Source organism: Charadrius vociferus, unplaced genomic scaffold (genome assembly GCF_000708025.1).
Source record: "Charadrius vociferus isolate BGI_N301 unplaced genomic scaffold, ASM70802v2 scaffold7, whole genome shotgun sequence".
Classification (NCBI taxonomy): Eukaryota; Metazoa; Chordata; class Aves; order Charadriiformes; family Charadriidae; genus Charadrius; species Charadrius vociferus.
The window spans coordinates 4,427,224-4,451,708 of NW_009649308.1; the positions used below are offsets into that span (position 1 = coordinate 4,427,224).

The following is a 24,485-nucleotide window of genomic DNA, read 5'->3' on the forward strand; positions in this document are numbered from 1 at the left end:
AAACAATTTTTAGATGGAATTTCAATTGTAATTTTTTAGATTAACGACATTCACAAGTAAGAAACATGGACACTTCTGTTAAGTCCTCTCTTGCCAATTGATTTCACTTTGTAGGGGTTTAATGAGCAGGTTTCACCCTGCCCCATCCAGCCTATTAATTCTGATGCATTCTTTGGATTAGCACCCTGGCTTTGAAAGCTTGATATAATGATGAAAAATGTTACTATACTTGACAAGGAACACCTTTTCATAAAATGTTTATACAATATTTATGTAGGTTCTTTGTCTCTAATTTGCCTTTAAAAGCTGCAAAATATATTCCACCAGGTATTGCTATTATTCTTTTCATTTCACCACTGAAGAAGTTTTGAATTGTATTATTCACTAAGCCCATGTAGCATCATTAAGAAAAAACTGGCCAAGATCGTGTCATTATTGGTTGGATGAACAGGAAAACGAATAAAAGCAGGCATAATATAGGCATGTAAAGAAATCATAGATACACTTGCTACTGTTCATCCTGCATTATGACTGAGGATCAAGAAAATGTAAATCTTCTCGTGAAAGACAATGCTCTAAGAAATGAAGGAGATAGTTATGCCACAAAATGTGTCATTTTATCTGAGGCAAAGGATTTAAAAGAATTAACAAAAAAGTAGCATCCATAGAAACCTCTGTTGGGACGACCCATTTTCAGTCAGCACTGCTGCCTTTCACCACTTTCATCAGAGTCTATACCAGGTGATGGGAAGCAGAATAGCCTCCTGATGATCAGTGTGGAACCTGAGTCTTTCAGTATCAGCTACTGTCAAACACAGGACAGTTTTCTGATCTGAGATCGCAATTTCTTTTTCACAAAAATACACCAAAGATGTGCAAAGCACTGCCTCAAAGAAAGATGCTATTGGAAACTTCATAGCTTTGATAAAACAAGTTCTAGAGAGATGATTCACATCCTAAGTCACTGGGCACACTCTCGCCGCCGTGCAGCAGGTTTACAGGAGGCAACCACTCAACAATAAACTTGTAATATTTTAAGACTAACATATTACTTGGAAATGTTTAATGGTCAGTGGAGATGCAAAGAATGGCAAGCAAACCTCCATGGGGAATGGGACTAAAGGGTGCATAGAGAGCTATACATACAAAAAGCACGAGGACAAATGTCATTCCAGTGCCCACTGGTGCATCTCTGTGCAGTGCCATTAACAAGCCCAGTGACAAGCAGCACAGTTGAGAGGAACAAATTAACTTCCCAGTGAAACAATTCAAAGACCTTGTGGCAATACTAAGAGCAATAGAAAAGAGTGAAGTCACAGCCAAAAAAGAACGTCTTTGGGACTATACTTGTTTCAAAACTATGTGACCATTGCTAAGCAGGCTGTCAACACACCAGACGTTTATATCAGAGAAGCATAAAATAAACTTGACAGCAAAGTAAGCGATGGATTGTACCTGTCCCACAGCTCAATTTGGGCACAGGTTATATTGTACGCAGCAGAAACTGCAGGAGGGTCTAACTTTCACATCCCCTGAAATGTGAGATTAAACAGTCCCACAGGCACTTCAAATGGCTGCAGATAAGGATTTAATCCTTCAGTAGATTTTCTCAATCCTTTATTAAAAGATGAAGATAATCTTTAAATCAAGAAAAAAAAAATGAAAAAAAAAAAACAACAATGGAAAGAGCTGGAGAGGAGAGGAGAGGAGAGGAGAGGAGAGGAGAGGAGAGAAGAGAAGAGGAACAAACTTTAGAGAAGAGAAGAGAAGAGAAGAGAAGAGAAGAGAAGAGAAGCAAGCTGTTTTCATTAACAAGCTGCACTGGAATGGGAACTCATTCCCCCCAGCCTTGGTGGACAAGACAGTACAAACTCTCTGTGAATGGTACATGGACACGATACCGATGGGCTGCCCAAATACTCCACCTGCCTCTGACTGAACTACTTGTGCATATGCAGACTCCTGAGAGGGGTTGTCTGTTCTCCTGCAATTTCTCCACCCAACTGCAAGGACAGAAATCAGCACTGTTCCTATCCCGCAGCCACCGGGACACTGTTCGTGAAGCAGCTCAAAACAGAGATCACTTTCCTCAGCTTCTACATTTCCCTGCTGTTCTCAGAGGACCATTCATTACCCAGCTTTTAGGTTTTCTGCTGCTTTTTTCCAGCAGCCAGATATAAGTTTTGCACCAGGAATGTAATTTCTGAGAAATTTTTCATGAAATTGTGTCAGCTTGTTGTAACGAACCTGCTTGACACTTCACTTTCCTATTGAAAGTGTCTTCTGTTTGTCATGTGTTGAAGCAATTTAAGATTTTGCTTTGACATTTTCAACAAGAGAACAAGACGATTCAATCTGTTCTAGGTAGTAACTGCCATTACATTTAAACTACATCATTCAAAGGAAACTCAACATACTATTTTGACTGCCATTTTATATCTTATCTACGATTATGTAGTACTACTGCCCCAGCTCATGGAACAATGTTCAAACAACAATGAAAGTAATTTAAAGAAGATTCCCCCCAAAATTTTCCAATAATGCCACCCTGAAACCTCAGTTTCTTTCTGAAACTGTATTCTCAGGGGGCATTCTTCAGACGTGCCTTTATGAGGGGAATTTTGAGAATGGGCTTTTATTCCAATGTAAAATGAAAGCAAAATCTGAGAAACAACCCCACAAATTTCCTCCCAAATAAAAAATACAAATTTCTGACCATCTATAATACTTCAGTCCCAAAGGATGGAATGAATGGCTGATGGAGAAGCTGAGCACAAACTCAGCAGTGACAGTGTAGGAAACAGTGAAGGTTGCATTATTTGTCACGTTCATCATACGGTGAGCGTGATGACCTGCCCTGGGAACATGTGATTGTTTTACCTACCACCTACCCTCATTTGAAAATTTTTCTCTGTTTTGTTGTCTGCTTTAAAATGCGTTATGCACCACGTTCAGTTCTCTCTAATCAACTTGTACATGTCCATCAACTCCTGATGCACAATAGTTATCAATCATGTTTTATTTATTACAGGAAAAATATTATGTCATGTTCATCAAGTCTTTTCCTTCAATTCTAAGGTCTGTTTTCTAGAAATATAAGGCAACATTTTAAACTGAAAGACGCGAGACGCGTAGCTAAAGAGCATGACAGTTTCTCAGGAGGTGAACAATTTTTGGATTAATAAATAGAGAACAAAGTATTTCAACTGGGTAATAGGGAGATAATCTAAATACAGGATTACAGGCAGGAAATATTATCACTTTCTCTCCCACATTTTAATTAATAATTAAAGAAGATCTTTGCGTGTCAGCACACTTGTAAAGTAGGCACTATATAAAGATCTATCACTTATCTACAAACTATATGATATCATTGCTTTTTACAGAAGTGGATTAAATAGAGAAAGGAAGGGCGGGGGGTTGTTTGGTTGTTGCTTGAGGTTTTTTTAGTAGCAAAAGCATAGCGGCATTGTAAAAGCATTGAATCACAGAAGCAAACCCACAGTGCAGCAGTAATGTTAGACAGGCTTTTAAGGCAGAATGTCTGTCTTAATCTGTTATTATTCTCAGATTGTGCCTAAAGACTACTTTTTCTACCATGCTTTTGTTGACTATTACCCGTCCAGGGATGGGTCCCTATACATGCATTACTGATATCACAACAAAAGGGAGTATTCAAATGCAACTTCAGGATGGGGCTCCATTTCAGCTAATACACCAAAGCAAAAGTCAGAGACCTCTCCCAGCCCTTGACGTTATTCTGCAATTATGTGCCTCCTTACCAAGGTGCTGTAAAGGGATCTAATATACTGTACTTTAAATAGGCCATTTTGGCTGAACACATGGTAGCACTATTTTTTAACTGCTCCAGAGCTGACATATAGGGAATTCTCCTTTGTTGCTGGAATGCTGCTTTTCTCCTCCTACATACTCTCGTTAGTATATCTCTTTCTGTTGATAAATAAGCACCTTTGTGTTCAAAAATAGTCTAATCTGGAGCTGCATAAAACAGTTAAATTATCATTAACACCATATACTGATCTTGCAAGGAGCTGAAAACTCCAACGTAATTTCATATCAAAGCAATGGAGCCTTAAGCTTCTGCATCTATGAATGATGAGCAACATTACTTCAAATGACATCTTTTGTCAGAGTTGCTTGAGCTAAAGACAGAGTGAATCCATTTGTATAAATTGTGGCTTTGCTGCTGAAAGATTACAAAAATATATGGTGCTATCCTTAAGTCTCAAACCATTAATATAGTTAAAATATGCCATCTTTTCCCAGGAAGAACTAGCAAGTCCTTAGAACACTATCATCAATCACAACTAATTCACTAAATATACAATTCCAACAGCAATAGAAAAAGAAAATACAGTATAGTATATCATCTGTCACTGCATCAAACATCTCTATTTTTCAATGGAAACTGCAAGTCAAGGTCTGTGATATAGGTGGTTCATAACTGAATTCCTGTTCCACTAGGATTAGCCCTTTGTTAGTTTTCCATTTGTGTGATAGATCCAAAGTTAGATATTTTTATTTGGAAAAGCAAACCAACGTTAATTTCCTTCTCAAGAAAATATATGTCTGGATGCTACAGTTTAGTCATTGAAGCACTTTAAAATAATCTGCAATCTGAAACTTACACATTAACTGATTTATTAGAATTATACAGATTTTATTCTGTCAGGGTGGCCAAAACCAATACAAGGTGTGGGCCAGGAGTTCACTGTACTGCACAAAAAGTTCCTGCCCACTGGTACTATCTTGTTTGATTCAGATCATTGCCTTATCAGTTGTATTCTCATCATGTTATGTCATGGTTTGGAGCAATGAGCATTTCAGTATGCTAGACTGAAGGTCACACTAATGAAAAGGAACACTAATGGGGTGACAATGAATATCGTGGGGACAATAAATCATTCTTGGAATCCTATTTAATTGATCATTTTGTAGCTGACCTTGCTTATGCAGAAGTCAATGGCAAAGCTTCCATTTCTGTGGATACGTACAGGATTGGGTCCTTTAAAGTATGGGATGTTTTATGAATGTTGAAGGTAGCAGATTTTACACTAGAATTTTCTTTATTACTTCTCAATACAAAACTTCACCAGGAGTGCCAAATTGCTGTATAAAAGCACCTCATAATACGGTACATCAATTTAATACATGATACATTTTCCTGCTACTAATATTAAATGTTGTCACTTTCAATACACAGATGTCTAACCGCAAATTCTCTCCCCCCATCTTCCTCCCCAATATTTTCCTCACAGATTTTACAAACATGTCTATCAAAAACTACCATGTCTCCATCTTTGGCTGGCAACCTGACATTTCCTTTAATAATATGTGAACTACCTCTGAGGCAATCAGAGTTCTCCTCGAGGCCCAGCCCCCAGCAGCGTAATGCTCACAGCACTAGGACAGAGGACTCAGCAATAGGATTTATGCTTACTTGAAACAGAAACGAACCAACAAGGACTATTTTGCAGCTGTATGGTTTAGGTTAAAGAACTTGACTTAACAAGTCTGATATGAGTCATGAGGGAAGCAGGCAGCTCGGGTTGGATTCTCTGCTCGCCTTGACCACGGTGGCTGAGGCAGATGCTGTTTACCATGACCAAGCCGAGCTGGCCAGGGCAGGCAAACTGGCTTGGTAGGACCTTAGGCTGCACGTGAGAAAACTTGCTCATTCTCTCTCTTTCCTCGTATTATCTTAAGTCAAGAGATGTCACTGTCTTTTTTGTACACTGATCACTGTTGATGACAGTCATAACAAACAGGCTTTGACGAAGTGTTTTCAGAGGAGCATGTGTTTCTTTCTGGTGCTCTTCTCTGATGTGTCAGCATATTTGGAAAATCTGGATCGGGGCAAATGGCGTCTACTGGGGAATGCTCAAAATCTCCAAATCTGCACTACTGTGGGAGCGAACAGCACAATGGAGTGTGCTGCTTCCATCCCTCTAATGGCACACAAGCCCTCTTCCTCCTCCTTTCCATTTTCCTCTGCCTCTTAGAAAGGTGATTTACGAATACCACACACTGAAATGTCTCCTTTGGGAAACAAGTCTGAGGGATCCTACATGGGAACAGGAGATGTACACACGGTGCAAGTACAAGCCATGGGGATTGTCAGAGATGCACTGAAATAAGCATACAGATTTCAGGATGGAGCATTTCCTTGATGGAGACTCTGTACAGGAAAGTGAGACGTGAAATGTTGGTGTTGACAACGTGCCCTTATGGGAGCAAGCTTTCCACCACCAATGAAGCAGTGCTTGCCTCATGCCATAGGTAAAGGCCTAGTCTCATATTGATCAGTGTTTTTTGGACTGCTGCAGGGGGAGCACAGTTGTAAGAGCAGGGAAAAACCCTCAGATCAGGAAACTTTCCAGTCTGAATCCCTCTAGCAAAGTAAATTTCATCTGGAGACATTTCCTTCGAGACATGAAGCTGCAGTCTCACAAGAGCACACTCAGGGCAAGCAGAAGCTTTGGGCGGATTATCATCATGCTGCTATTTATCTTGATCCTTTATGGTTTTAGACTGTCTTCACTTTCTGTGGTGTGAGCAGGATGACTCTGAGTGCTGGTACAGCAGCCTGTCACAGAGGAGAGTAAATTTGCCTCCCGAATCCCAACTTACCAAATTTAGGGGATAATAGTTTGGCAGTAAGGTATCTGATTCTTACCGTTCATGTTTTTGCTGGTACTGTTGGCAAATACATTTTTTAATTCATGAATTTCGTTGTAAGTTTTGGGCGTATTACATCCTTTCCCAGATTTCACCCCTCTCAGGTTTAAATTCCTTTCCTTTTTCACTTTTACATATTGTTTGTTCTATTTAAAATAGATAGTAGGAAGGAACAGGAACTAGGAGATTCCAATTATATTTTCACACTGTTTGAACGCTGAGCGATTCTCAAATATTCAAGGTAGGAGCCCAGTTAATTTTTTCAGACAAATGGTTTACGAAGAAAAAGAAATGTTATTGGTTGCCTGAAACTGTCTGTAAATTAATGTCAAATTCAGTTTTAGATGGAAAAAAAAGAAGAAAGGAAGAGTAATATACCTCTTCTCCCCAAATAGGAACACTTCGGTGTGACATTTGTCCTATATGAAACATAGTTATATATTTTTCTTCAGAAAATTAAGACAGTATCTTTGAAGCACATTTAACTTCCTCCAACCTAAAACAAATGTGTTGAGGAGGTTTGTAGGAAAAAAAAAAAAGAAAGAAAAAAATCACATCACTTCTTTACCTCAAAATACTGTGTTTAACTACTGTACTGAGAAAATTTGCCATACAGCACTTAGCAGAGGCTCATCTTCCCTTTCCAGGCTCTTAAAACACTACACAGCTGAATTTCTCCATAATCTCCCAAATGTTTCCTTTTATACCCTGCCATTAATTTGATTAATCTAGGTGTGGGGTTTCAGGATATTGAATTTCCCCTGGTTTTGCATAATTTCATAAGATGCTTTCATTATTTCATTAAGCAATGAATTGACTGAAATGACTCTTACATTTTCAAGCTTCAGATTCAGGCAGATAAAACTTCCTAATTTAAACTCACATTAGTTTTGAAAGTTTCTTTCACAGCTGCAGCAGCTAGATCCTTAACTTTTGCTTTTGTTTTTTTAAAAAAACGCAAAATTCTGGAGGAATCTGGAGAAAAACAAACTACTATTTGTATCTCCCATGTCACAGCTTTCAAAGGAGGAATATCCTATCCCTTGCAAAATTCAGCTGTAGGTGTTCTTTCTTATGTAAACTGTCTGTTCCTGCACAAGTAGGCTTCCTTTGAGTTGGCAGGCTAAGGCCTCTAAGACAAGAGCCATTCAAGACTGGATGTCTTGTGAGGTACGATACTTACGTGAATGAGGCTCAAGAAAACCCTATGCGGAAATCCAAACCTATACTACAACAGACAAATAGATTTGAGGTATTGCCTAAACTGAAAGAGAAGATGTGAAAAAATGTAGAGATGCAGTCTGAGAGTTCCCTGTTCATTTATCCAAATGTACAACCTGTTTTATACCAACATTTAAGGTCAATGTGTGAACTTAGTCTACTATTTGTTAAAGCTATGGCCAGGGAAAGCAGGAGCAAGACAACTGCATAAGTATTTTGAGAATGAAACAAAGGGGAATACTTCTCTACTTAGTGACACCACTTGACAGATAATTTCTGCTCCTGAATGCCATGGCACAGGGTTGCTCCTCGCTCATACCAGCTCAAATGAAATTACAGCTGCAACTGCAGCCTCCATGGACTTGGTATAGAAAATAAGCAACAAAACCAGCTTGTGAGCCTATGTCAGACAAGACTGCCTGCCACGTAGCATTGTGCAGAACACGGCCTCTGTAAGAAAGGAGTCATCGGCACATGCTGAAGGACAAAGCTCCAGCTCTGGCAAGAAAGCTTCTGATGGAATCTCCAGAAGAATGGTCTGTTTTCCTTTGGCAGCCCCTCCTCAGCCCCACTCCAGCTAGAGGAGTAAGCTTTGTCTCTGTCTTAACCCTATCCAAATCCTAAGCCTGGTCTTTGGTTGAGCCTTAGCTCAAAGACCTGCAGCCATTACATATGATTGACATTTAGCATGAGTGTAAATCAGTTCTCTGTTCTGCAAAGACCTTGCTGGGCTGGAAATGCACTTCATGTACAGCTGAAATGTGTGGAGCACACAAATGGTGACTCTCTTATTTTTCTTTAATTCTTTTGTACATCTGAAATCTATAAATCATCAGCTTCCAAAATGTGGGCCAGTAAATGATTACTCCCAGGCTGAAATATGCATGTGCCAAATCCCAGGTCAAGCTATTCTAAGTGGCACTTTTATAAAAAAACAATATGCCGCAGGACTTCAACTCTGACACTAGGATGTCATATTAGCTATACTAGTGTGACACACTAGCATGGCATGACTAAAGAAAAACAGACTCACCATTCTCCTCTTCATTAGTGTTATTTCCCTTATGAGATCACACAAAAAGCATAAGGCCCATTTCTGTAGGGTAAAGGAGGCCATTCCTTTGAACAGAACTAGGCCCAAAAATGCTGTACAATGCTCTGTCAGAGCATCTGGGGACAGGTAGGAAATTAACCCATCCTGGCTCCGCTGTAAATCTGGGTGACAGGTAGGAACACGCAAGACAGGATCATCCAAAACAATCCACACTCTCTCCCCAGTGTAAGCTATTATGTTCTGCTTGCTGATGCCTCTGTGAACCAAACAGAATGAGCGGAAGCACTATGAAACATCAGCTTGTGTTACTCATGAGCTATGAGCGTGTCATAAACCATCTGTCCCTCTCTCACGTGGAACTGTAAGGTCACAAGGACGGTCCAAATCATGTTCGCCATCACTTGGAAAGGGAGCTCAGCATTTTATTTAAATGTCTATGCCTATTTCCTGAAAGGACACATCTGTAGAATCCTTTTCCACGTGGGTCTTGAAAGAGGGATCCAAAATTCATCAGGGTGCCTGTCACCTCCAACCCGCACTGGTTTGAATGCTTCCTGAGAAGCGGTATCCATTCTTGGTGCTAGAAAAGATGGCAAGCAGGTACTAGACCCGCATAGCTCAGTCCATTTACTCTGATGAAAACTGAATAAATGTTCCCCCTACTAAGGGCTCCAGTCAGCAGCTCTCCAGAGTCGTCCCAGACACTGAACTACTGCAAGCTGGCTGAGGAATATTTTCAGTGCAATCAGCGGTAATCATTGGCTTCTGTGCCCCAGGGCTGGGATGCCCTAAGTGGTAAATAATGATGATGGACAGGCTTGCAAGTGATAAGTAAACATAATCCCACAGTCAGATGAAACATTTTCAGACGTCCCTTGTATGTCATGCATTCACAGAAACCGACATGCCCTTAAGCTGGTAACATCCCAAGCCTGGGCTTTGGATCTAGTGGATCTTCATTTTGAAGCCCAGTGCTTCTTGTTGAACAGCACGGTAGGATGCTTGGCTCTTAAATAATCCAAGTTGGCCAGTTTGATCCCAGTTCATTACTGTGATTTTTGTTGTGAATTTCCTCCTCCTGCTGCTTTTTCTTTACAAACAAGACCTCCTATTCTTCCACTTACCAGTTAGTCCCAGACAATAGTTCATTCTCAGTCTCATCAGTACACACTGCCCACTTGTAAAGATCTTGCCCAACATTAAGCCCACCCCTCCAAGTCTCTATAGCATTTTTAATTAAGTGTTACTACACAACTGAAAATTAGCATGCTTTCTAGCTATTCAAAAACCAGTGAAAATCAACACATTGCTAACTGCTAGGGAAGGCTTGCTGAAAGGTTTCCCTGGTGCCAATTATTGCTGCCTCAGTGATCACCAATTCTTTGAAAAAATCATTACATATACACAAAGTCAACAGTCTGTTAGCACAGCAGAGTCAAAGAGCAGCAGCTGGACAGTTACTTCGCACCCCTATACTAACAACATTCCTCTTGTGTAAAGGATCTGCAATGAAGTCATGTTACATGTCTCTAATTTTGCTTCCTGAATGCAGATAAATCGAGAAAGTACAACTTAGGACATAACTGCCAGCTTTGTAGGTCAAAATCCTGACACCAATTAAGACAAACTTGGGTTGAATTGAGTGGTTGAGATGGTACTTTTGAGCTACTGCAATGAAAATGACAGTTTTATATGTGGGAATTTGGGGTACCTTCCTGTGGTTACAATCCTTTCACAAAACAAAAAAAACAACACCCTGTAAATGCCTTCTTTAAAATTTATCATTTTGAAAACTGGACAAAATTGATACCATTGAATAGCAGAATGGGCAAAGATATCACCATTTTCTGAAACTCGTTTTATGAATATTAAATATGGTGTAACTTCAAATAATAACAATTATTATTATTATTATTGTTATACTACAACTCAAACCATTTAACTTTGGAGTAAGGGAGATCTCAAGACCTAACGTACAGTCTCGGTGGTTTTGTTCTCCTCACGATTTTTTGTTTAAAAGGGAGGAAAGGTGATTTAGAAAATCTGCTATCTGTCTGTCCCAAATGGTTTATTCAAACCAGAAAATACATTACATTAACAGCTTTCTCCTCTGCAAGAGTGGATAATCTCAGGTACAGTCACCCTGCCTCACAAAAGACTTTTATGTTAATGTAATGCACCATCAGCAACCCCCCAACCCCGAAACAGCAGGCATAGGAAGAGGCGTAGTGCCTGACAATGTATGTTTATCCTCTTACAGCTAAATTTAATTTACTGCTCCAACATTCATCCTTTGGTTGGAAATCTTCCTGTATTCAAATTTCTGATTCTTCAGGACAGCCGCTTTGCAGACCTTGCTCTCAATAAGAGAATATAAATAACACTGGGCACAGTTAAGTCACACAAGCCCCGGTGACCTGCTGTTCTGACACTCACGCTGAATGGCCCTCACACAGCAGATGGAGGTCTCTGTCTTTTCACATAGCCCCATCAGATACCTGGGTGCAAGATCCAACATATTCCCCAAATACACCATTATTCAACCAATTTACAAGAAAAAGTAGCTTTCTATCAACTGTTTTTCCAGACAGCATAGTAAAAAGCCAACACACTCATCCTATCTGCATGTAAGTGCACATTGCAGATGCCACCGCTTGCTGTAGCCCAGGGGCTGGCACGTGCTGATGCTCATCCTCCCGCTCCAGTCAGGAGAGGCCAGGGGATGGAGACAGCACCATCACTGTCACATGGACGCTTTGCTCCAGTGTTAGCAACTCCCTACTGTGTCCTGTATGAACCTGTCTGGCTTCACTTGGCACCTTCTAGCTTCCGTTTTGTCTTTTTCAGTGACCATTAGTGAGCCCTTCTATGTGAAAGCACCATACAGACCATCACAAAGGCACCTTCCCAGTACTTTTATCGGTAGATATTAAATTCTTTCATTATTAAGCCTTTTTGACAGGCTCTTATCACCAGCCTTTTCCTGCCAACAACTGCTCTGGTCACACACCAAGGAACCCTTGTGGCTCCATCAGCACAGTGCCACAACCTGCTCTCACCCCTGGGACTCTGAAGGTGCTTCAGGTTTTTGGCATATACTTTGCAGGTGTGCCTGGCTCCCCTTCTTGCTGGGCGCATCACTTTGTACCTGCTAGTGTTAAAACATAGCCTGGTTTAATATATCCAGCTTGACATATGGATAATGCTCTGAATTTTTAATAAGGCAAGGCCTGTTTTGATCGATAGGTGTCTTCTAAGAAAACAGTATAATAAATAAAACAAATTTAATTTTTAATAATAGAATTAATGCCTAATGGAAACCCTAGCAAGGCAGGAACAAAGCTATTATTATAACCCTTACTTTCAAGTCTTTATTGTCTTGGGAACTTTTAATAAATAATTCTTGCCTGTATAGCAAATCTACTGCTTGCCCTCCGATTTTCACATGGCTTATCCGCCGCTATTTTGGGAGGGTGTTAGAAAGACCCTGCAGTACCTTTGGAAAGCTGACAGTACATGTAATATTATTTACTTAGGCATACAATGCTCAGACCCACTTTTAGATCCCCACTAAGGAAAGGGCTCCCCATACAGTGTCACACAATGTGGACATTTCTAAGGAAGGACTATGGCAATAAAATCCTATTTGGAAAGTCATCTTCACTTAAAAGAGCAATGTTTCAGCTAAAGGACATTAATAGCACTGGAACACGTGACTATAATTGACCACGAAATCATTTAAGCTATGAAGTGGTAGCGAAAAAAAAAAAAAGCGAGCATTTAGAATAGGCTTTGACTAAAGAAAGTAGGGGCAAAAAACCCCTCACTTTCATTTAAAACAAGACTGACTAGCCTATAATGTGAAATATTTGATGTGGTTATAAAGGAAATGACTGAAACATGACCTGGGAAGTCCCTGCCAAATGCTGTTCTTATTTATATCAATAAAGTCTTGCTGCAGGAAAAGAAGGAATCTGAAAACACTGGAAAGCAGAATTTCATACCTTTACCATGTTGCCATTTGAAGCCGACTAAACTTCTTGCTAAGTGGTAGAATCTCTTTTTCCATTAAAATGCTAATAGGAAGGTTAACTTCAGCTTAAACCATTGCAAAAAAAAAAAAAAAAAAAAAAAGCAGCATAAGCAAAGAGTTTAGCTTGAGGTTATACTTTGGGAAAAAAAAAAGTTTAAGCTAAATGGGATTTCCACTGAGAAAGAAAACTCACTCAAACAGGAAAAAAAACCACAAGAAAGTGGGGAGCAATTCTAGTACCTGCATTTGCTTATGTGACACAGCCATGGATCAATGTTTTCTTTTAGGAAACACAAATTCTGTGGCAAAAACTAATGCCTCCTGAGTGGAAGTGTATCACATGGTAGCCTTGCCTTTTGGATACTGTAGAATTTACTAAAACATGTCATTCACCTATCCCCATGCTGTAAAGAGAGCATTGCCCAGTCCCTGTGCTGATTTACGTGAGCACACAAGAGAATGAGTCCTTAAGGTCTGTGCAGGAATCGGCAGCACAACGGTTTGCAGAAGCTTTTCTACATATTCCGCAGTATCTCAGAGATAAGGATCAAACTCCGTAATGATATGCCTGTGCGGGTGATGAATGCAAATCTGCCTTCACTTTCATCTGAGAACCGGGGCTCTTATTTCATGCTTGATTATGCTGATGTTTGTTCACCAGCATGTGGGGAACATGCAGGCAAGTGAACATTTTGACTTAGCCAAAATTCAGCTGTGACTATCAAACAGACTTATCCTTCACTGATGCAGATACAGATTTAGAAGCTCCTTTCATACAGATAGCTTCATCCATATTGAGCATATGCCCCTTCTTGCCCTTTTGACAAAAAATGCTGCATGCAGTATAATGAGTGTCAGGCCGTGGAGTTCAGAATCACTAATTACACAGTGCACATTGAGCTGCTGCAATATTCCAAATTAAATCAGAATTTCAGACCTGAATACAGTCAAGGGATAGAAGAAGGTAAAGGTGAAAGGAGGAAACACCTTAGCCCCAACAAATTTCCATTGCACAGCCCTGAACTGTGCATCCATACTGGTCAGTAGGCAGTGGTGTCCATTTTCATTTCATGAGTGATTGCATCAAAGCTATGTGAAAACGTTTTTTTAAGCAAAGTCCAGCCAGCAGCCTCCAACATCCTTAGATTTACACAAAATCTGAAACTTGCTAGTAATGTGGCCTAAGTTCATTCCCATTTTACACTGAGGTCCCATTTAGAATCTAGCTTTTATTTGGAGACTAACAAAATGAGTGGAGAAAGGATTTCTTCTGAGGACTGTAGTCAGTATTTTCACTGTTTTCTATGTACTTCCAGAAATGGAGGTACCCGCATACACTGATGTTAACTCTAGACTGAGTAGTCCAAATGGTAAAAGTTTTCTCATGTTGGAAGACAAGATGCATTGATCTACACCAGAGTTGTATGAGCCTGAACCATAAGGAAGTTTTTATTTCAAGCATCTACCAAAAAAGTGGGCGAGATAACCATGACACATTCAAATCTTAGAAAGAAAACAACTGAGTCCAGAGCTAAGCAAGTATTTTCTACAGCACGAGGAGTGTCCTTATAGAGATGCAATGCATCTCGTTGAGTTCAAAGTATTCCACATGCAGGAGGGAGCAAAACTGGCGTATTGTCAATATGAAGGCTATGAAATTGAATAACTAAAGTGCATATCCCGCTTTTCTTCTCATTTTTGTACAACTGTTATGTGAAAGGCTGTCTCTTCATCTCGGTTTCTCACAGTTCCTCGCTGTTATCCTGAAACTCCACAAACGCAAACACAAGCACTCAGGAGGGAGGCACTTCTCTCAAGCCATTTAAAATGTTCAAGTGCACATTGCAGTATGAGAGGTAACCTCCCGGCAGACCAACAGAGAATGCAGCTATGTAAGGTGGAGTAAAACTATCCCATGAAAACAGAGTTTGAGGAGTGAAGCCAACCCTTTCTGGTGGGCTCTCAAGCACACCATAGTAAGTGTTACAACATGAAATGCAAAATAAGTTGTAGTTGGCTTAGATGTCCTTCAACCCCACAGATGGGAGATGTTACTGACTGAACTGAGGAAACTCATACTGTTCAGATGTATCTATTTTAACTCAAAGCGTAAGACAAACACAAATTCCCTCATTGGCTTTGTTTCAGAATGACGCAATAGGTGGAAGATTAAAGAAATATAATATCCAGTAACAGCTGCCCTACTATAGCTGTGATAGTGGATAGTACGCAACTTCATGCCAATTTATGAAGTGACCTTTCCAATGGTTGGTGTAAATACAGCATTACAAACCAGCATAAGCCTAAAAAGATCTCTTCTAAAAAGAAGCTGTCATTCTGCTATCCCCAACCATCTCTCACAGACACAGGACAAAACTCAAAATGAAAAAACTTCACAATTTCAGAACTGCCTTCTGTAAGTGTTGCCTCCCCTAGTGAAACTGCAAATAAAAAAATAAATCCCTCTTTAAATATGTTTGACTTAAATTCTAAGAGACTATCCTGCATACTGCTGTTAAACAATAACTTCCAAAAGATGATTAATGTGTTCTCCAGCCAAACTCGAACTCATAATCCTTTCAGTTTTGTTTTGAAGGTTCACACAGAGCCTGTCTATTTCCATGAACTTTTTAATATATCATGATTGTCTGCAGGAGAACTGCAGCTGTAAATTTCATAAAATAGTTTCACAGAGTCTGGAACCAAGACATTAATGTAACAGACAATGTTTTTGATTTTCTGCAATAATTTGGGTGCAGGGTCTTTCATACATTTTAAAATCTAATATTTCAAAATGTCATTTGCTTGCCTGAGGACAGCATGGAGAATGACATTATTAACTCTCAAACAAACTGTGCATTTGGATGTTATTCCTGTTAGTAAGATTTTTACAATAAAAAGGTACATTAATCTGCAACTTTTTCAAAGGATCCCACTGCAAACAACTAACAGGATGTGCAAATTTCTACGAACAAGGTACATTAAAATCAATTGCACAACTGTTGGTCACAATCCTAACTGCCAAATAACTGGACAACTCAGTACACTGAGTATTAAGAAGAATTAAATGAGATCGATGTGATCACAGATTTCACACACACGTACACACACCCCCTGCCAAATCTTCATATATGGTGATGACCTATCTTCCTATATGGTGATGTCCTCATGCTTCAGGGACCTTTAGCGTTTGAAAGGGTCTCAGGAGCAGAACTAATGACAGACAGAGAAATAAAAGCAGCTAGATATATTATCATTGCTACATTTTACTGAGCGACATCGAATCTCTTTGACAGAAAATGGCAAGGTACCCGTAGAGACTATCTTTACCACTCCCCCGATACAAGGGAGGATCAGCTCCACCTTCAACAACCCTCTACGGCCACTGCTTTCCTGACAAGTGTTGATCCAACCTTTTCTTCCATATTACAGTAAGATGTTCAAGGTGACATGGAGTCACTGTCTGAAATTTGCTTTGCAAGCCCGTTCTTTAATACTTCATACATTTTATCCAAGCAAAGCTCAAGTATTCCCAAACTGAACACAGGTACTTAGTCCAAACTAAAGTACTCCAAGTGAGCTAGTGCAAGTAAACACGCTCAGAATCAGACAGTACACATATTGTTAATCAAAACAACAAAAAAAAAATCCTTATGTCCACATTGATTCTCCCATAACAAGACCAAAGTCAGAATGGACAATGTATTGGGTTTGTACAGCAAGGTTTTGGTAGTGAGGAGGGGTATAGGAGTGGCTTCTGTGAGAAGATGCCAGAAGCTTCCCCCATGTCTGATACAGTCCATGCCAGCCAGCACCAAGACAGAGCTGCCACTAGCCAAGGCTGAGCCCATCAGTGATGGTGGTAGGGCCTCAGGGATAACTTATTTGAGAAGTTGGTGGGGGGAAACCTGCGCAATTGCAGCTGGAGTCAGGAGTGAGAATATGTGAGAAATACAACTCTGCAGCCACCCAGGTCAGTGAAGAAGGAGGGGGAGGAGGTGCTCCAGGCGCTGTAGCAGAGATTCCCCTGCAGCCCGTGGTGAAGACCATGGTGAGGCAGGCTGTCCCCCTGCAGCCCATGGGAGGTCCATGGTGGAGCAGATATCCACCTGCAGCCCATGGAGGACCCCCACCGGAGCAGATGGATGCACCCAAAGGAGGCTGTGACCCTATGGAAAGCCCACGCTGGAGCAGGCTCCTGGCAGGACCTGTGGCCCCACGGAAAGAGGAGCCCACGCTGGAGCAGGTTTGCTGGCAGGACTTGTGACCCTGTGGGGAACCCACACTGGAGCAATCTGTTCCTGAAGGATTGCAACCCCTGGAAGGGACCCACGCTGGAGCAGTTCATGAAGAACTGAAGCCTGTGGGAAGGACTCATGTTGGAGAAGTTCATGGAGGACTGTCTCCTGTGGGACGGACCCCATAATGGAGCAGAGGAAGCGTGTGAAGAGTCCTCCTACTGAGGAGGAAGGATTGGCAGAGACAACATGTGATGAACTGACTGCAACCCCCATTCCCTGCACCACTGGGCGGAGGAGGTGGAGAATTGGCAGTGAAGTTGAGCCTGGGAAGAAGGGAGGGGTGGAGGGAAGGTGTTTTAAGATTTAGGGTTTTTTTCTCATTACCTTACTCTGCCTGGATTGGTAATAAATTAATCTGATTTCCCCAAGTGAAGTCTGTTTTGCCCATGATGGTAATTGGTGGGTGATCTCTCCCCATCCTTATCTCCACCCATGAGCCTTTCGTTATATTTTCTCTCCCCTGTCCTGTGGACTCCCGTGGAGTGATAGAGTGGCTTTGGTGAGCAACCCTCCACAGACATGGACTGCCTGCTTCCCTTATCTTCTGACTTTACCCTTCCTGATGTACCTCAGTGTGTGGTTTGCCTTATTTGCAGCTGAATACACTGTTGTCTCATTTTCAACTTGGCATCCACTGTAACCACCAGGCCCTTTCCAGCAGCCCTCTGTGCCAGAGTAAATTGCAATCTCTGAGATTGTTCACACAAGGCTAAGCACTTTCAGCTCCCACTGGCACAAAACTACCTAAGGTTTTAGTGAGATAAGTGTATCAGATTCCTCTAAGTTTGGGTTCACTGCATGTCAAGTGTTCCCTACCTTCCCTTAGGCACCTCACTGAAATGTCTTAACACTCTGAAATCTGTTTTCCCTTTCACAAGCCGCTAACGAACAACTGGGAATGGGTGGTTCCCAATTAAGTGCCTTTCTACATTAGAAATGCTCAAGAAAGGGCTTTAACTATATTTTTCCAACCATTTAGCCATGATGGGAAATAGCTGAAACTTTTCCAATTATTGAACTTCTAAAAAGTTATCTGAGGGATGGTAACTTGTAGCTACCTCATATTCAGTGATTAAATACAATAGCTGGGTCAAATTACGATGGCAAAAGAGAAAGTGGCTCGAGGCTTTCAAATCTCTGTTCTGCAGTCTTATGCCCAAGGCATATTTTTCAGGTCTTATTAAAAGAAATCCCCTGAAGTATTTCTTGGAGGGCTGCATCCTTATCTTATTCACGACAGTCTTCAGTTCAGGATTCATCATTTTTTAAATGACAGGTGATAATGTATTCTTTTATAATCTTTTTTTTATTATTATTTTACAAGACTCTGACTCTGTCCTGCACTGTGCTTAATTCTTTAGTTTCACTGTAAAAATGTTCTTAACTTGTTAGATAGGCAATCATTAAGATGAGGAGTCTTCCTTTGACAGGAATTGTCCTTTGATGACACCTTTGCTTCAAATGTTAGACTATAATGTTCATTTTATGCACATATTTCCATGTCCAGAACAGAAAAGGGACTCAGAAGGGATACAGAGGACCAGCTGCCTGCCCATTCTGCAAGTTCACCTACTAATTAGCAGTCACTCCTGGATTAAGAGGATCATTTTCTGTTAAACACCGCAGCAAATTACACTCATGCAGCAAAATCCAGAAAAAGAATAACATGCAGAGAACAGAGGCAGTACTCAATTCCAACCACTGCCTGGTTTGGCTTCACAGCATTTTCCATGTTCGGCTGAAGCTGTTCAGTGCCAGAGGTTTACCTCACTTTGAAAACCAGGTTACCGAAGGCGTCTCACAGAAAGCTTCAAAGGAGAGCTTAAAAAGCACAGGTAATGTATACATTTCTCCAAGATACTGGCTAGCTCACACTGATTTTCTCTTTTTTTTTTTTTTTTTTTTTTTATTTGAAATCCTGTGCTCCAGCAGTGACAGCACTCACTACAGCACACACGATTGGAATATTCTGCATTGGAAAGAGTCACTATGCCCACACCAGGTTATATGTTCATTCAATTAGGGACTTCCAACTTGTAGCACAGAAATAATCTTTGAGAAATTGCCACAAATTGTCCTATTAATACAAAATTCAAGACCATAAGATTCCTGACTTATTTATCACTATAGGCTAGAGAGTCAGCTGGAGCTAAGCAGCTTATCTCACTAGACTGTAATGGGAGCTACGCTGATTTTCACCAGTATGGTTTAAGATAATGAACTAAATACAACTATTCAGTTGAGAATAAGAAGACTACATACATCTGCATACGTGCGAACATTTGTGAGCATCATATCTTGCCACTCTGATTTATGAGTTCTTTCACACTAATGGGAATAAATGCATTATTCTGACTACTGAGGATAAAGCTCATAACTCACAAACATTCAGTTTATGTCTTAAAAAATATTTCATTGTCAAAATACCTTATGCACTATTTAAATCTGCATCACTCTGCATGCAACATCTCAAAAGCAAAAAATAGTTTTGATATGTACTGTGATTCTTCAGTAATTCAAATACCGAAACTATTTCAGACTTTGGTACATATCCTTGAAAAGTAACAGAGCATTATTTTGTAGATTACTTCCATCCACCACACAGTAAAATGGAATGCCCAGAGGTTAGCCTGTTTATAAGCATTTGATTTCTTGTATTGTTATTCTTTCTTGTACAATTTCTTGTATTGTTAAAACCTGTTTGTAGTGAAATTATATTGCTCGAAAGAAATGGTAAAACTTGCAAACTGTGATGTAAAGCTCCATGACCAGACTGGTTCACACAGTATATTAGAGAGATTAGAGACAGCAAGGTAAGCAGAAAGACTGATAAATTGGTACAAACAAGGTTATGTACTGTGCAGTGAAAGAATATAATTTTATGATTAAAGTTAGGATGGATTTTGTATCACAAAGCTCTACAGTTTTGTACACAATATGGGAAATATCAGTTGCAGGTACAATGCTTTGCCATATGAACTAATTGCAAAACTGTAGCATAGCCCACACTGCTGCCAACACAGTCGCCTGCAGAGGGGTCTCAGCATCTAACTGCTGGTGTCCTCCTTCATGTGGGTATGCACTGGATAAACAGGTGGAGTTCAGCATGACATGGGAATACTGGAGCAACTGTACCAAAGCAAGCACACCCCCTGGATACCAAGCATGATTCCCACATGCCTGTGTCTTTGAATTTCAATATTTACTTAGATAAATCCTGCTGTTTAGAGAACAAGCAGCTAGGGGGCAATACGCAGGACTGAAGCTGCAGCCCCTTGAAAGTAATAGTCCCATAGGATTTTAGCAAGAGAGAGGTCTGACCTTTCTGCAAAATTAAGAAGTCCAGATATATAACTTCATAGAGTTAACCGACTCCAGAATGCCCCTCCACCATTTCAAAGCAATCTTCAAAATAAATGTGATTCTGGGAAGAGTCACAATAATAATTTTTCTATGGGTGTTATTCAAACAGAAGAAATTTTCTGGTAATTTTATAATATTAATGTACTGCTGCACAATAAAAAGCAAATCATGAAGTATATATTTGGGGGGCATCTCTAGTCTCCATCCATAATGTAAGGAAATAGAAAACAAGCAATAAGCTATGTAAACTACTTCAAAATTTATCATTAGGGATAAAATAATTGACTGACTTTTCTGCTCTGCTCTGCAAAATGTATGTTAATGATATGCAAAGCATTACAATACTGGAGAGGAACATATAACCCAAGGATTTCTTAACCAAGTATAGCTCAAACTGAGACTTCTCTCTTTTACTTTTTTCTGGCTTTTTGCCCCACTTCTCTTTCATGTGGCAAACCACCCTTAATATGAAAAGACTACCCATACTATGCTCTCTCTGCTTCTTCTTGGAAAAGGAAACATGTTAAATCAAAGCTCTAGGCAAGATCTGAGTATCTCCCAGATAAGGATACTCATATCAAGAACATCCCTAACCCTTCTACAAAGCAGTAATCTACATAATTATGAGGAGTTCTACTGAAACGAATGCACTACGGCAAGGCAGAGCGCTGCAAGAGGCTGTGCCTGGCTCCATCAGGGGGATGAACACAGGGAAGTCCCACGCTTCCACAAAACCCTGCTCACTGTGACACAGCAGCAGGGACACCTGGCATCTCACTGAGCCCTGCATATTATCAAAAAAAAACCAAAAACCCAAAAGATACTAGACTAAAAACTAAGTTATAGGTTACATGTACATGTGTATGAGCATACAATGATAACTGCCTTTCTGCATACAAACATCCCGGGAAGCCCTGCTGCAGAGGTAGGTGCCTGCTCTGGCCTGAGACAATTCTACATGAGCACTGGCTGAAAAACTGAGACCCAACTTTTTTTATAGTCCAGTTTATCACTATACTCCCAAGGGTGTCTATATTCCCATTTTACACAGGAGAAAGGAGCGCTGTGCATCAAAGCTCTAGCAGAGTGGGGTGGGAGCACAGGTCTCATAAAATGCTGAGTGTCCTAAGGTTTTGGGTTTTTTGAAGTGCATTAATGCTGTAAAGCACATGTTCTTTTGCCCCCCAGGAAAGACCTGTGTCATTTCAGAAGGTCAGGCAAAAGGCTTGGTTTGGGTTCAGCCTCATCTCTGGGGCATGTCCCAGAGCTAAGCAAGCACAGAGAGGGTTACTCCTTCCACTCAGTTCCCATGGATTCTCCCTCCTAAGTCAGGAGCAGCACTTGAGATAAGCTGTGAGTGATACCATAACATGCACCCTTGGTCATCAGCAGTCCAACAAGGTACAGAACAATGACTTGGATTTTTGGTGAAATATAGGAGCATCCCCACTGATTTAAAGAAGTGCTACAACCTTACATCCCATTTCCTATTACCAGTTCTCCAGAAAACATTTCAGGTGTTAATGAGCTCCAAAGACCTTGTGCTATCCAATCCTATGACACAGCAAAAATCAGGACAGAATCAAGACAAGTGTGAAAAGCAATAAAAGTACTTCCTGCCATTTACAGAGGACAAATTTCTGAAACAAAATAGCTCTCTACTACCAACGAAGCAATGAAATCGTAGAATGTAATATGGAAAGAAATATCTTGGAAAGGTAAGCTGTGTTCAAACTAGTAACACACATACAGGACAAAAAAAAAAAAAAAGAAGTCTTGGGAACAGCAGCTGGAAGAACCAAGAAGTACTGTAGTAAACACATACAAAATCACATAAAATATTAAAGTATCATCACTTATACTGACACGATTTCACACTAAAAAATCCTTGGCAGCCAATTATTTATCATCAGAAATACAGCTCGCTTCTTGTGCTACAAATCTCAATTGACTCTAATAAGGAACTAATTAACAAAGATTAGCACCCTTTTTGTGTAACGAGCCACAAAGCCAATCAAGACAAGATGATAACAAGATGCAATCAAGAGGTATCAAAGACAACAAAATAATGCCTAAGACTAGGGAAAAATAAGCTGCAAGAGAAGAAATATCCAGCCATAGAGGAGTCTTCTTCCTAATTAACTGGTTGCTTCATATTTTTAAATATTCACTATTCACTCAAAGTGTTGAAGAGAGGGCAAGGTTTGCTCTGATAATTGAAAGCTGTGTTGAGTTACAGAGATTTTTGGACTCTAGTAAAATCTTTGTCCTGTTGTCATCCAACACCAATAAGGGACTTCGTAATTCATTTTCTAGGGGACATAAACCACCTGCCCTGCACTACCATACAAACAAGCTAGAGGACATACACAACAGGCTCCTGTGTCGCTTCCCAGGGCTATACTGCAATTCACAGCAGAAGGCACATGTCCCTTTCCACACATCTCCAGACCATGTGGGGAGCAGTCAGTTCAACTGTGCAGAGCGCTCAAAGATGCACCCTACCCAGAGCAGAGGTGGCACGAAGCAATTCCGCTTCCACTGCTGAGAGCGGATAATGAAACACTGCAATGGGAATATGCTCATGATGTTAATCACCTGTGACAACAGCATTAAATGGAATGATTCTCAGACCTTGAAACGATTTAGGCTATGACACCAAGGGATACCCTAAGGGCTGATATGGGCACAGTGTGCAAGCTGAGACTAAGAGTTTGGGTCAAACATAATTCATGTCCATTTTCCATTCTTTACAATTGCAGTGATTTAGGGATAATCAGAAAATAGCAATTCAATCTGGCAGGAAAGTAGGAGGAAACAGGTTTTTTTTCCCAAACTGCTTCTAATCTATAAGCAAATCCCAAAACACTATCCCAAAACACTGAATAAATATCAGAATAGGAGACACCAGAATAGAAGCAGCAGTGGTCTGGTAGAAAGGGCAAATAGCCAACTCGAGATGAGAACTTCAGTCTCGCCGAGGCAACTGCATGAACAATCAGCCTCCTCGCTGGTCCTGTAATGCACTCACATTTGCCATTACCCTGGCATTTCCACCAATATCCATGCATTTCCATGGGCAGGTCCATGTTGAGACACAAACCAAAAATAAAAGGTTTATTTAAAAGATTTTGATAGATTTTCTTGTCAATTAAATACGTATTTTTTTAATTAACTATCTTTTAATCATGTCTAATTGTATGACACTGGGTTAAAACATAGTTGCATATGTTAAGAGCTAAAACAATCCCAATTATAAAGAGTTCTTGAGTAATACCTAAAGCTTCTATAAAAAACAAAATTCCAATTTTATTATAAATTTCTGTTAAAATGTAGATACAATAAAAAATGGGATACTTTCATACCTTGTCTGTATGAAAATCTAAATCACCACAAAATAATTCACATTTGAATCTGAAAGAAATTTAATTACTTCTAAATGGAAATAAGATGGGAGTTAAAAGCTGCTGTATTCACTTAAAGGCCTATGATCAGATCTGCTCTCAACCGAACATCTCAATCCTTCAAGTATTTGCCCTGTAATAGCATTAACATTCAATTCACAGGACATACTTTATCAGCTTCCTTTGTTTCACCTAAAAGATGTTTCACATTTCCATTCCCCTATCAAAATCTGAATGCAGTAACAGCCTGGCTTCCGTAATGAATTCTACAGCAATCTGCTTGCTAAACCTGCACTAAGACCCAAGTGTGGAAAGATGTCAGATCTGAGATAAACCACACTGATTGCTAGAAAAATGCAGGGATCGCTGACCACTGCTATACTCTCCTCCTTGCCCTACCTGATCTTGGT

The 24,485-nt window shown here is 40.2% G+C and overlaps 1 protein-coding gene across 1 annotated transcript in view; it reads right to left on the reverse strand.

The window, feature by feature from the left end:
- The window catches only part of IL1RAPL2 (interleukin 1 receptor accessory protein-like 2), a 373,263-nt gene that overhangs the window by 115,518 nt on the left and 233,260 nt on the right, over positions 1-24,485 (reverse strand). The window lies entirely within an intron of this gene.